The sequence below is a fragment of the Vulpes lagopus genome, chromosome 3 (assembly GCF_018345385.1).
Source record: "Vulpes lagopus strain Blue_001 chromosome 3, ASM1834538v1, whole genome shotgun sequence".
Lineage (NCBI taxonomy): Eukaryota > Metazoa > Chordata > Mammalia > Carnivora > Canidae > Vulpes > Vulpes lagopus.
The window spans coordinates 117065927-117079372 of NC_054826.1; the positions used below are offsets into that span (position 1 = coordinate 117065927).

The window sequence follows — 13446 nt, forward strand, 5'->3', positions numbered from 1 at the left end:
CTTCCCAATGGAGGGTAGGGAATCTGGAGTTAACCAACACCAGAGTTGGAAATTGATGAAGGAAAGAGCATTACAGGTCACTATGCCATACCAGCTTGACCTGGAGAAGTGTGGAGCTCTCATGCGTGAAACAGGAGTGACTTTGTGCAAGAGAGATGGAGCCAAGCCGGGCCTGTGGCCAGGAATGATGTCCCTTCATTCACAAGAAGGCACAGTCCTGCGCAAATCTTGGGCTGGAAGACTTGAGTGGTGATAATACACCTCTTTAAATAATGAGATTGTGAAACACAGGCAGAAGTAAACCATGCTTGGGCCCAATCTTTGATATTATTAAAAACTGGAGGGAATCATATTTTGGAGCTTTTTGAAGCCAATAGCAAACACAAAGCTATTTGACAAAGAGGAGAAGGCTCCAAGAGAGAAATTGACCCTCTGCCATCCTGTTTCATGAGTTCATGGAAACTCCCATTATACAGCACCTCACCGAAAAGACAAGCTAAGGAAACTTACTGGACAGCTCTTGAAGTAACACTTTTTTTTTTTTTATTTTTTTTTTTTATTATTTATTTATGATAGTCATATATATAGAGAGAGGCAGAGACAAGGCAGAGATAAAGGCAGAGGGAGAAGCAGGCTCCATGCACCGGGAGCCCGACGTGGGATTCGATCCCGGGTCTCCAGGATCGCGCCCTGGGCCAAAGGCAGGCGCCAAACCGCTGCGCCACCCAGGGATCCCGAAGTAACACTTTTTAAAAGTATTTTTCCCCCTAGATCTTAGAATAACCGGCTTTTTGAGCCATCAGAAATAAAACAGACATTTGACTTCATCAGTGTAACAATGCACTTTTGAAGACTTGAACAACTGAGCTTCTGCACTGCACAGATGTTTAATGAATGACTGTTAATGTACACATACGGTCTCCGAGCACTTGTAGAATGTACCAGAAAGGTATGGAATACTTTATATAAGGCCTTCCCGTGCATCATCATGTTTGACAACTCAGGAAGGTGGTTGAAGCAAAAATTCTGTCCATCTGTGCTCCTCCTTGAGAAGACACAGGCTCCGTTCCCTGACTGTCCTGGGGCTTCAGCTCTGGTGCCTCGCAGCCCACGTGTAAATCTCAGACATGTAAACCTCCCAACTACTCAACACAGACTCCAGCAGACTTGTGGGGTTGGAATTCCTGCTCCAGCACTAGCGAGCTATGCTACCTTGGCTTGCTCCTTAATTCATCAACCTGCTTTGTCAACCACAGAATGAGAAAAAAAAAATTTTTTTTCAAGTACCTATTTCATAGGGTTGTTCTAAGGAAGAGGAGAGAGAAGGCAGGAAAATTCAGTGTTCGTTATAAAGCCTCCATTTATTAATAATTGCTTATAAGGCTGGCTCAGTGGTTAAGCATCTGCCTTTGGGTCAGGTCGTGATCCTGGGGTCCTGGGATCAAGTCCCACGTCGGGCTCCTCACATGGAGCCTGCTTCTCCCTCTTCCTGTGTCTCTGCCTCTCTCTGGGTGTCTCTCATGAGTAAATACAAATCTTAAAAGAAAAAAAATTGCCAACAAGTGCGATTCCGACGGCCTGCTCTGGGTTCTTTCCAGAACGGGAAGGTGGTAGTGAACTTCACTTTTCCCCTTCCATCACCCTCCGCTCCGCACCACGTCTATACCAACGCAGGGACAATTTCCACTCCTTTTACAGCGTGGACAGTAAAAGGCACGTGGAGTAGCAGCTTATCCATCATTTTCTGAAGAGCTTTTCCCTAGCTCTGCAATCAGCTGAACTCGAGCAGTTCCTGCCTCTGCCTTAGGCCCGTGGGGTGTTTTCAGGGTGCAACAGCAGGAGAGCTTGACATTGGAAGCAGACCAAGAGGGTCTGAGATGCTGAGCCTGCAGGAGGGGCGGGCTCTCCCTCACCATCACGCACCCAAGGCCTACTTGGTTTCCTCGGGTGAGAATACCAACAGCAAGCAGCACAATATGTTCATTTCACGCGGATCATCTCACCGACTGTTTACAAACAGCCAGGTAGGGAAACTGAGTCCCAGAGTATTTAAGTGACTGGCCCATGGTGGAACAGCCAGAAAGTGGCACCAGCCACTCGCTTCAGAGACCTGTCTTTAGCCTCTAAGCCAATTCACCCCTGGAAGGCATTTCCCTTTCAAATCTCTCTGGAAGTGAGTCATGGCAACGGGTGGGCCTGGGCAAATCTCTGCACACCTCCAGGACCTCAGTGTTCTCGCCTGCAAAATGGGGGTATGAATACAGATCCCCCCCTTCTGATCTGGCACCGGGGGTAGTGGACCTAGCGCACAGAGCCCGGCAGGGGTCTTCCCGCCTCCTCTGACCCTGTCCCCGCGCGGCCTGTCGCAGCCACGGGAGGCGCCCCCCCCCACCCCCCCGCACCCGGGGCCTGCCGCGCCGGGAGGCCGCTCGGCACCATATTTAGTCAGGGGGAGCGGGCAGCCCGGGCTGGTATGCGGCGCTGGGAATTCCTGCAGGAAGGAGCCCGCGCCTGCCCTTTTTGGGTTGTCGCCCGCCCTGCGCCCCTCGCCGCGCCCTGGAGGCTAGGACCGGCCGGAACCGGAGCCCGTGCGGGGCGGGGCGGGGGCGGCGGGAGCGGGGCGCGCGGGTCCCGGCTGGCGCGGGGCCAGCCCACCGCCTCGGCTTCCTTTTATGGCCTGTGTGCGTGCGGGCGACAGGGCCCGGGGAGAGACCTGGAGCCAGAGACACGGGGCCGCAGATAGAGACCCAGGGGAGAGACACCGGGAGAGACACGGGGCTGGGAGATAGAGACCCAGGGGAGAGACCCAGGGGAGAGACACGGGGCTGGGAGATAGAGACCCAGGGGAGAGACACGGGGCGGGAGATAGAGACCCAGGGGCAAGAGAGAGAGGGAGACCCAGGGGAGAGACAGAGGGAGACACAGGGGAGAGACCTGGGGCCAGAGACAGAGGGAGACCCAGGGGAGAGACATGGCGCGGGAGATAGAGACCGAGGGGAGAGACACGGTTGAGAGGCAGAGGTAGACCCAGGGGCGAGACACGGGGCCAGAGACAGAGGGAGACACAGGGGAGAGACATGGGGCCAGAGATAGAAGGAGACACAGGGGTCAGTGACAGAGGGAGACTAGGGGCCAGAGACAGAGGCAAACACCTGGGAGAGACTCGGGACCAGAGATAGAGAGAGACACAGGGGCCAGAGACAGAGGGAGATGTCCGGGAGAGACACGGGGCCAGAGACAGAGAGAGACTTAGGACAAAGTGAGAGAGTGACAGAGATATACAGAGTGACTGGAAGACAAAGCCTGATGCAGATACACTGCATCGGAAGGACGAAAGGAGGAGAGAGAGAGAGAGACAGACCAACAGACGCAGGGGGAGGAGGGGAGAGAGAGGTCCTCAGAAAGAGGGGAGGCAGGGGTGAAGTTTTAAGCAGCTTCTTCATTTGCAAGAATTTCTTGGGCGGGGGAGCAGCGCTTGGGAACTCACAAGGGCGGGGTCTCACCCACTTTCTCTTTGGACCCTGACAGCACCTTGCAAGTTGCATGAAGTACCCTCCCCAACACACGCACCCATTTTTCAGCGCAGACACTGAGGCTCAGAGCAGGGAGGTGGCTGGCCTGAGCCCAGGCCGTGGCCCGATGGCACTTCCAGGCCTGAAGTCACAGCAGCGGGCTTGCTTTTGTTTTGCTTTTGTTTGTTTGTTTGTTTGTTGCTCGTGGGTGGAAGTGGCGCAAACTGGAAAGAGTTAAAACTTCCCCTTCCCGGACAGTTCCCCGCCGTCGGGGGCTTCTGCCCGCACTTGGCGAAGTTCACAAAATCCCCTTTCTCTTCCCTTCCTGCAGCGCCGGGGCCCCCTCTCCAGCCCGTGGGAGGCGAATACAATGGGGACTGGGGCGGGGGCTCGCAGTTCCGGCCCCCACAACCCCCTCCCGGCCGTGGGGAGGAGGCGCGAAGAATCCGGGATCCCCCCCAGACGCGGGGTGACTGTCCCCGGGCGGAGGCGGGGTGAGAGACACCTGCCCCAGGCTTCCGCGGGGCGCGCCACGCCCCCGCGCCCCCATGCGCCTCTCTCCCTGCGCCCCCCCGCGCCCCTCCATGCGCCTCTCTCCCTGCGCCCCCCCGCGCCCCTCCATGCGCCTCTCTCCCTGCGCCCCCCCGCGCCCCTCCATGCGCCTCTCTCCCTGCGCCCCCCCGCGCCCCTCCATGCGCCTCTCTCCCTGCGCCCCCCCGCGCCCCCCCATGCGCCTCTCTCCCTGCGCCCCCCCGCGCCCCTCCATGCGCCTCTCTCCCTGCGCCCCCCGCGCCCCTCCATGCGCCTCTCTCCCTGTGCCCCCCGTGCCCCCATGCGCCTCTCTCTCCCTGCGCCCCCCCCGCGCACCCGCAGCGCCCTCCCCGCGCCCCCATGCGGCCTCTCCCTGCGCCCTTTCCCGCGCCCCACATGCGCCTCTCCTGCGCCCCCCCGCGCCGCCCCATGCGCCTCTCCCCCCGTGCCCCCACATGTGCCTCTCCCTGAGCCCCCTGTGCCCCCATGCGCCTCTCTCCCTGCGCCCCCCCGCGCCCCCCGGGCTCCTCTCTCCCTGCGCACCGCCCGCCGCGCCCCCCCAAGCGCCTCTCCCTGCCCCCCGCGCCCCCCCGCGCCCCCCAGGCTCCTCTCTCCCTGCGCACCACCCGCCGCAGGTGCGCCCCGGGACCGCACAGACGCCGCGCTTCCCGGGCCCTGCAGGGGGCGCTGCGGAGGGAGGGCACGGAACCCTCCCCACCCCCTCCCCCGGGGCCGCCTCCCCTTTCCCACCCGCGGGCAGCTGGGTCTATAAAGCGAGGCGTCCCCAGCGACCCGGGAGATTTGGGCTCCCCTGCCTGGGAGGTGTGCCAGACCTGAGCTCTCCACCCAGTGTCTTCTCCGCTGTCCCCCCAGTTGGAGATCTGTAAGTAGGGTGGTCCTGGGGCGGGGTGGGGGGGCTTTGAGGGTCCCATGGGGCACCCTACAGGGGCTGGAGCGGTGAGGGCTCTGCTTGTCAGCCTCTCAAGGACTGTGGTGAGGAGGTGGGGAGTCACAATTTTCATTTCTCTGCCCGGTCAGCCTCGGTTTTCCCCAAACCAGCATCTCCCAAGGTTGCCAATGCTAAGGACCACCTTGGGGGTACTCAAAAGGCAGCAGTTCCGGGGGCCACCTCCCCATCCACTTGAATCCAGAAAACCTGCTTAAAAACCAACCAAACCAAAGAGGAGTCCCAGACAATTCTTATAAAGCAAATCCGGGAGATGTGATCCCTTAACATCTCAGAGGACCAGCTTCCACGGGCTACTAATTTTTATTTTAGGCACAAAGTGCAACTGAACTTCACCGAAAAGTCATTTCCAGTCACAGAGGCGGGCACAGTAATGTTCCAAGTGGATTTGGAAGCCTGGCTTAATTCTTTTGATAATGTGTTAAATCAGTTAAAAACACATGGGCAGACACTCTGAAGAAAGAGGGGAGTTTTTCACCAGTTTAGAGGATGTGCTTGTGGATGTCCCCTGAGAGGTAGGGCTGGTTGAGACACAGTATATTCATTACATCCCAGTGTTCATGCAGACCACCCCCCGCCCCCCTCCAAAGTTTAAAAAAAAAAATCTTAACCCAGTTGACCCCCACCCAGACGGATGCTCGAGCCTCAATTTGCATCCACGACCTGCAGGTGTATTAGGGAAGGTGGCGCCGGACTGCGGGCAGCGCGGCTGGTACAAATGTTGCTCTCACCTGCCCTGGAAGGTGGGCAACGTGTGAGAAAGAGCGTGGCTGGTGCCGTTTTCACCCCGCATGGAGAGCGGGGTGCGGGGGGGATTTTGCTGCTTCTGGAAAAGCACCGTTCAAAGCCACCGTTCAAAGCTGATCAAGAAGTTAGAGAAGAGAAATTACTTAGAAACCCAGGCCAGAGAGTGTGGAGCGTTAAGAACTGATGGGTTAAATTGCAGCGTGGCCCGGGGCTGGCCAGGGGAGGGCAGGCCGACTGTTGGTGAGGCCCCTTGCACACTTGGGTTCTGTTTGGTCTTCTCCATTGGTTTCGTTTTCTTGAAGATGCTCGGCTCAAAGGCAGTGGCTGGCAGTGTTTAAAATACAGGACGTGGACTCTCTGGAGGGAACTCTTCCCTCTGCGTTTTGCCACCGAGACAGCCAACACCGACGGGATACATAGGTGCCAGGCACGGTAGCTGTGTTTGATGCAATTTAGGGAGCTCAGTGAATCGCCGCAACCACCTTTTAAAGGAGGCATCGTGATGCCTGTTGAGTAAAAAGGCAGCCTAGGCTCAGAGAGGTTCTAGAACTTCCCTAGCGTCACCCAGCTGGCAAGTCGTGAAACCCATCCCTGGGTCTGTCTGATGCCAAGGCTGTAGCCCTGACCCTATTGTCTTTACCATGCACAAATATTCTTTTTGGAACCAGGTTTTGGGGGGGGGCAGTGCACAAAATGCTTCCAGGAAGGCAAATATTTATCATCTTCTCTTTGAGGCAAACAACCAACTGACCTTTTTTGAGTTTAAAATAAAATGCATTGTTTGTCCCCTGGTGGTGGGCGGTCAGGGCTGCCATCGGGACAGTCTGCCGCATGAGCTGGCGGGGACTTCCGCAAGAAGCTTCTGGGCTTCGCCTTGTACCCACCATGATTTTCTATTTTCCTGTCTGACATAGACGTGTTATTCCGTACAAGGTATTTGTTATGGGTTTGTTATCATTACTTTTCTGTCCAGGGGCTGAGATTGAGGCAAACATGCCCATGTATGGTAGCGTTTTCCACGAAGCCATCCCCAGCTCACTCACAAATTAGCGTCCTATTGCAGCCTTGCTGGTCGTGACTCTGGGGATTTCTCTGCCCTGGTTCTTGCCGATGGGGAACAAGTGGAGGAGCCCCAACAAGAAGACCTATGGGAGGGAAGAGAGCTGACTTTTTCTTGCTCCTCTCTTATGTGGAAGCTTTATTTATTTATTTATTTTTAAAAGTTTGACCACTCAGGTTTATTAAGCTACCACTTTCCAAGGTGGGGAATAGAGAACAGGACTTCTGGTTCTGGAAGAAGGTGATTATCTTTGTGAGACCCTCTTGCACCGGTGGTCAGTGACCCCAAGGCTTCACAAGGGCTGTGAGGGATGCCGTCCAGTCCTTTGATGAGCTTCTTTAATACTCTACAGTCCTGTCCCTTGATTCGTGAGCAGGTCCCCACTGTTTCCCCGTTGCACGTCTGCCCCTGGCACTGTCTCCTCTGTGCTGCCCCTTCCCGGAGCTCGGCCCCACAGAAGGGTCGCTCAAACCAGCTCATCAGAATCTTGCCTCTTCATCAACTTCCAATTACCTGAGTCCCTTACCCAGCATTGGGGGCTCATTACTGACTGAATCAGTTGGCCAACTTAGGACCCCTAATCTTCAAGAAGGGAAGAGGAACCATTCTGGAGGCTGTGATGTCCAGTGTCAAGGTTCTTGGTGAGGACACTCTTCCAGATTGGAAGGAGCGTGTCTTCTCATTGTCTGCTCACATGGTCTCTCCTGGAAGTTTTTTTTTTTTTTTAAGGGGGTGGAGTGTCTCTTCTTTCTGCAGGACCCCAAACCCAAGCAGGTGGATTTTCTGTGGTAGGCATAACTGTGTGATTCTAAAATCAGATAGGCATCGGATTTTCCTGGAAAACCAAGTCCAGTGTTAAATCCACCGGGATCCTAGAATGTCATGAGCAAACCTAGAAATCATCTGCACTGGACTTTGCAAACCTCAGCTTTTCCATCCGAAAAATGGGGTGGGGAAGAGCTAACGTTTGTTGAGCTCTTTTGCCAGTCAACATGCTAAGTTCTTTACTGGCATCGTTTTACCAACTTTACAGCAACCCTTTGGAGCAGATATTATTACTGTTTTACTAGTGTGCTCTGAATAACTGGCTCAAGATAGCTTGACTGGCCAAGGAGGAGGAATGGATTCTGCAGATCTAGCTCTTTCAAACTCTACAGCCCACGGTATTGCCCTGTTGGGAGGATTAAGTGGGATAATGCATATGAAGGGTTTAACACAGCGCCTGGCCCCTGGCAAACTTCAGTGGACAGTTTTTTATAATGTACGTGACCAGAGACTTTGAGGATTTTGCTCAATGTGGCACAGCCGGTACTTGGCAGAACCAGAAAGCCTATTGTGCGGCCTCTCCATAAAGGAGAAACTTGGCCCTAATTTCCCTTTTCTGTAATATCTTCACAAACCCGACTCCTATTTGCCCTGAAGATGGTTCCTAGAATCTTCTTTGATGTTAACATGGCCACACTTCCTCCCTGTGCCAGGAACACCACAGATTCTAGCTACACTGGCCTGTTTGTGATTCATGTAGGGTCGCGATGGCATCCTTTAAGAGCTCACCTGTAAACAGAAGACCTGTCTGGCTTTTACAGTGGCTCTTTTGCTCCCTGGGCTCTCCGGCCTCCACCCCTGACCTTGAAAGAATTTAACCATGGCCACACATTGGAGGAAAGGCTGAGTTTGGAGAAAGCCAAGCAGGCCTTTGAAGGAAATTTTATAAGGATCAGATGAAGGAGGAAGGAGCTAGCGGTGCTGTTTCTGCCGTGGGGAGTCCCGTAGCTTGGACTTGAATCGGTTACTCAGAGGGTTGGAAGGAACAGCCCTCATCAGAAGTCCCCAAGAAAGGGCCACAGGACTCCCCCTTGCTCACTGACGCAGGCTTGACCTTGCAAGGTCATGATACCCATTCCTTCCTTACCCTGGAGCAGCAAAGTGTGCAGCCAATGATACAGAATCCCAAAAGGAGCCAGTTGGGGTCATGATCACCCCTAGGCCAAATGTCCTTCTTCCTGACTCCCTCTCCCCATCCCCTCCTCATTCTTTTTCATCCCTGGAAGTAATCATGGGTAGAATAGTCTCATGTATCTTTCCAAAACTTTCCTACGTTGCATTTCCTTTTTTTTTTTTCTTACACAAATATTGGCATTCTGGAAATTAGGGTGGTTTTTTTCCTCCCCTCTTAATCATAGATCTTCAACATCTTTCTAAATCAGCATGTTTTGGCATTTTAAAAAATCAGCTGCATAATACCCTATTATTTGAAAGTACAGCTTCTTATGAAACAGCCTCTTATGGAAACATACCAGCTGCTCCCCATCGCTTATAAAGAGTACTTTGGGGACCATCCTTATATCTATTTTTGTCTGATTACATGAGTTTATTTGTCAGATAAATTCCCAGCAATGCAATGGCTAAGTCAGAGGCCATCCACGTTTATTTTTATTTATTATTATTTTCTTTTTGAGAGAGAGAGATTGAGAAGGGCAGACGGAAGAGGGGGAGAGCAGGGGAGGGGAGGAGGAAGAGGGAGAAAAAGAATCTTGGGCAGGCTCCATGCCCAGCTCAGAGCCCAACACAGGGCTCGATCTCACAACCCTGAGATTGTGTCCTGAGCTGAAATCATGAGTCAGATGCTTAACTGACTGAACCACCCAGGGGCCCCAGAATACACATTTTAAGTAAATAGATATGGGGCAGCCCCGGTGGCTTGGCAGTTTAGTGCCGCCTTCAGCTCAGGGCCTGATCCTGGAGACCCGGGATCGAGTCCCACATCAGGCTCCCTGCATGGAGCCTACTTCTCCCTCTGCCTGTGTCTCTGCCTCTCTCTCTCTCTCTCTCTCTGTGTTCTCATGAATAAATAAATAAAATCTTTTAAAAAAATAGATATGAGAAATACCTGTTGCATTTGAGACTATACATTTACCATAAGCTGTCTCATGCCAGAGTTGTAAGCTACAAAATACAATGGGGCTTTTAGGGCCAGAAATGACCAGTTCTCTCTAACCCAAAAGTGTTTTCTTTATTTTTTTTAGTTTTAAAGATTTTATTTATTTATTCATGAGAGAGAGAGAGAGAGAGGCAGAGACACAGAGAGAGAAGCAGGCTCCATGCAGGGAGCCTGATGTGGGACTCGATCCCGGGACTCCAGGATCACGCCCTGGGCTGAAGGCAGATGCTCAACCGCTGAGCCACCCAGGCGTCCGCCATAAGTGTTTTCCATAGGAGCGACACTGTCTCTTGCTAACAACCACGTTCTCTTGGTAGGGGAGAAAAATCATTTCGCTCTATGAACTAAAAAAACTTCCTTCCAGAGTGCCTTTAAACACAATATTTAAATGAGTTAGGCAGGGAGCCTGGGTGGCTCAGTGGTTGAGCCCCAGGATCGAGTCCCGCGTCGGGCTCCCTGCAAGGGGCCTGCTTCTCCTTCTGCCTATGTCTCTGCCTCTCTCTCTGTGTCTTTCATGACTAATTAATACCTTAAAAAATAATAATAATAAATGAGTTAGGCAGATGTACTAAAGCAACACTGAAGTGGCCATTTCGCTGCCCACCTTCTACCTGTCAAGTGAGGTCGGGACCACATTTTCGGGAGGTGGGGTGTGTGCCTGATGGATGCGCAGTGAGGGGGCCAGGCCATGCAGCCGGGAAGAGCATTTCTACTCATGTCAGGCAGATCTGGTTTTAAATCGGGCTCCAACTGTTTTACACAGGAAGGCTTTTAATGTAGGTGACTTTCTGGGATCCCTGTAATCTTAAAGGAATGATAGATTATGCTCACCTTGTGGAATACTTAGGACACCTAGTGCGCTCGTGTATTTAATGAATGGCCTGGCCTGTTACCCCATGAATAGAAGGGGCCCGGTAATTATGGTGCTATTATTAGTCATAGAGTCCAGTTACCTCGTGGGGACAACTTGGGGCCGGGAGAACTGGTGCATCCAGGGAGCCTGGTCCCTCTCCTGCTTCCCTCTACACATCTGGCTCCTCCCACACCTAGGCCAGGCCTTGACCTAGTTTCTCTGATGCAGAGGGCCTTCTAGCAGGTGGACTGTGTTCTAGATCAGGCTCAGAGGGCGTTTGTTTTGTCTGCATGGCACTTAAAAACGTACAGTGATTTAATTTGAGGGGTGGCTCTCTCTCGTACCTAAATTCAGACTTCTGGGTGTGTTGAACACCTGGCAATGCAGGGCCCACCCTCTCACTGGGTGACCCACCATCTCTAGGCAGGGTGAGAGGGTGCTGGCCAGCCACCTCTAGCCTGTGTCACTCTACGTTCCTCACCTGACCCTGGGGACACTTAGGTTTGTGTCTCTGGCCTAAGCTCTTGAGCTGGCAGCTTGGCAATGAAATCTTCAGGGAAGCTGTCAAGCAGTAGTGATGATGTGCAAATCCTATCCCATTTGGGCCCTGGAGTATTTTATGCACTTTTCATTAGTGCAGAAGCAGAAAGGGCAAAATCTTTTACCCCTGCATTCCTCGAGGGGGAGTAAAGCTGATGTGAAAACACATGAGAGCAGCTCAGCAGTTTCGATTGGTCCAGTTTCAACCCTTTGATGCAGAGTCACGGATGCCCTAAAATGTTAGCGCAAAATGTTCCCCCGAAGTGAAAAAACGCGAGGCTCAGAGAGGCAGAGCCCAGAGTCACCCAGCAAATTCGTAGCAGAACTGGGACTTGTAACCCCTGTGGTCTCACGGAGGCTAAGGAAGAGCTCATTTGTGCTCAAAGGATGAAACGGTGTGGTGTTGGCGAGGCAGTCGGGACAGTGGACACAGCGGACACACTCGGCTGTGCCCAATGTTGGTGACACGGAGAGCAGCTGAGTCCTTTGTTTCCATCAAACTGTTTGAGAGCAGCCCTTGCTCAATAAACCGTCCTTAGTGGAGCAATAACCCTGCAAGTGTCCTTCCAGCCCCTGGAGCCGATGCAGGACAGCGGGGGAGGGGACAGCAGAGGAGGAGGAGGCCTTGAAAGGAGGGTGGGGACCCCCCCATCTCCCTGGGGTCTGGCCCTCCAGGCGTCTGTCTCTTGTCTGATCTGCTGTCTTCACTCCACCTGTGTGACCTTCTGCAGTTGGCCTTCCAAGTGGGTGTGGACGAGGTAGCGGGTGTCCTTGGCTTTAATGGTCTTCCTAAGAGAGCCCTTGCTTTTGCTCTAAAGCAGTGGTTCTCACTGGGGATACTTTTGCCCCCCAAGGGGCATCTGGCAACGTCCAGAGTTGTCACAACTGGCAGGAAGGGTGGCTCCTTGGCGGGGAGTAGTTGGGACCGGGGGGTGCCCTACACATCCTGCGATGTGCAAGTCGGCCCCATCCCCAACCAGAGAATCAGCCCCAAGTGTCTGGAGTGCCCAGGCTGGAAGCCCCTGCTTGGAGCGAAGGACCACGGCAAGGGCAGAACGCCAGGTTCTGCTTCCACGCGGCGTGCGGGGAATCCCTCACTGGCTCGCGCTCCCCCATCGCTGCGGCAAATTTTTTTTTTTCTTTTTGCCAGCTGCCTTTTTTTAAAAGATTTTATTTATTTACGGCAATTTTTTTTTTTTTTTTGCCAGCTGCCTTTTTTTTTTTTTTTTAAGATTTTATTTATTTATTCACGAGAGACACACAGAGAGAGAGAGAGAGGCAGAGACCCAGGCAGAAGGAGAAGCAGGCTCCATGCAGGGAGCCAGATGTGGGACTTGATCCCGGGTCTCCAGGATCACGCCCTGGGCTGAAGGTGGAGCCAAACCCCTGAGCCACCTGGGCTGCCCTGCCAGCTGCTATTTATTTGTCCCCGACCTCCCCTGATGCCCGATCTGAGGCATCTTGCTAGCTGCCAGCCCCCCGAATGTTGAAGACTCTGCGTGCCTGGCCGGAGCACGTTCTTGCAATGATGACAACGATTTATCTGGAGCCTCCAGCACTGATCTGGGGTGATTCTCAGGCTGGCCTCTAGTTCCCACGGTCCTCAAGTGCTCCCTGCCTGTTTCAAAGAAGGCGAACAAAGCAGAAAAGGTCACCTTGGAAATAGCCCTTTGTTCAGATTCCACCAGAGCTCACTGTGCCATTATGGTCAAGTGGCTTAACCTCTCTGTGCCTGTCTCCTCATCCGCAAACCAGAGTTAATGGGGCACCTTGGTGTTTATGAGGGAGTTAAATGAGATGATAGCTGGTACCCAGTAAAGATTTAGCAACTCTGATCACTAATATTAGTGGTAGTAATTTGCTAGGCTCACTGAATTTCCTCAAGGGCACATCTGTCGGATTCCATCAGGGTTTGGTGGGAAAAGAGGTCTGTGGCCAAATGTTTTGAGGAGCCTCGGGCGTAAAATCACTTTTGGGATTCAGACCTTGCCAAGGTCTTGGATGTCTTGATACTTGCTCTGCCTCTCCACGACAGAGGTGGGGGGCTGGGAGCCTGGGGGAATGGGAACGAGGGGGAAGTTGTGCTTTTCAAGTGGATTCAACCGCAGAATCTTTTTTATTTTTTGAAGAGTATCCTGACCTCCCTGAATCCCACCCAACTCCCCACCCCTAATTTCAAGGGATTAGGGTTCCAAGGAGCACAGTCTGGGAAATGCCATTCCAGGGTGAAGCCAGGCTCCTCTTTCCTTTGACTAAAGCAGATTTCGCACTTGGTAACTGTCAGAAGCATCAAAG

The 13446-nt window shown here is 53.2% G+C and overlaps 1 protein-coding gene across 1 annotated transcript in view; it reads left to right on the forward strand.

Moving 5' to 3' along the window:
• The first annotated feature begins 4778 nt into the window (after positions 1-4778).
• The window catches only part of MYH11 (myosin heavy chain 11), a 114469-nt gene continuing 105801 nt past the window's right edge, over positions 4779-13446 (forward strand). The window contains 1 exon segment of the mRNA XM_041749957.1: positions 4779-4926. The gene's annotated coding sequence lies outside the window, so the exon portion shown is untranslated.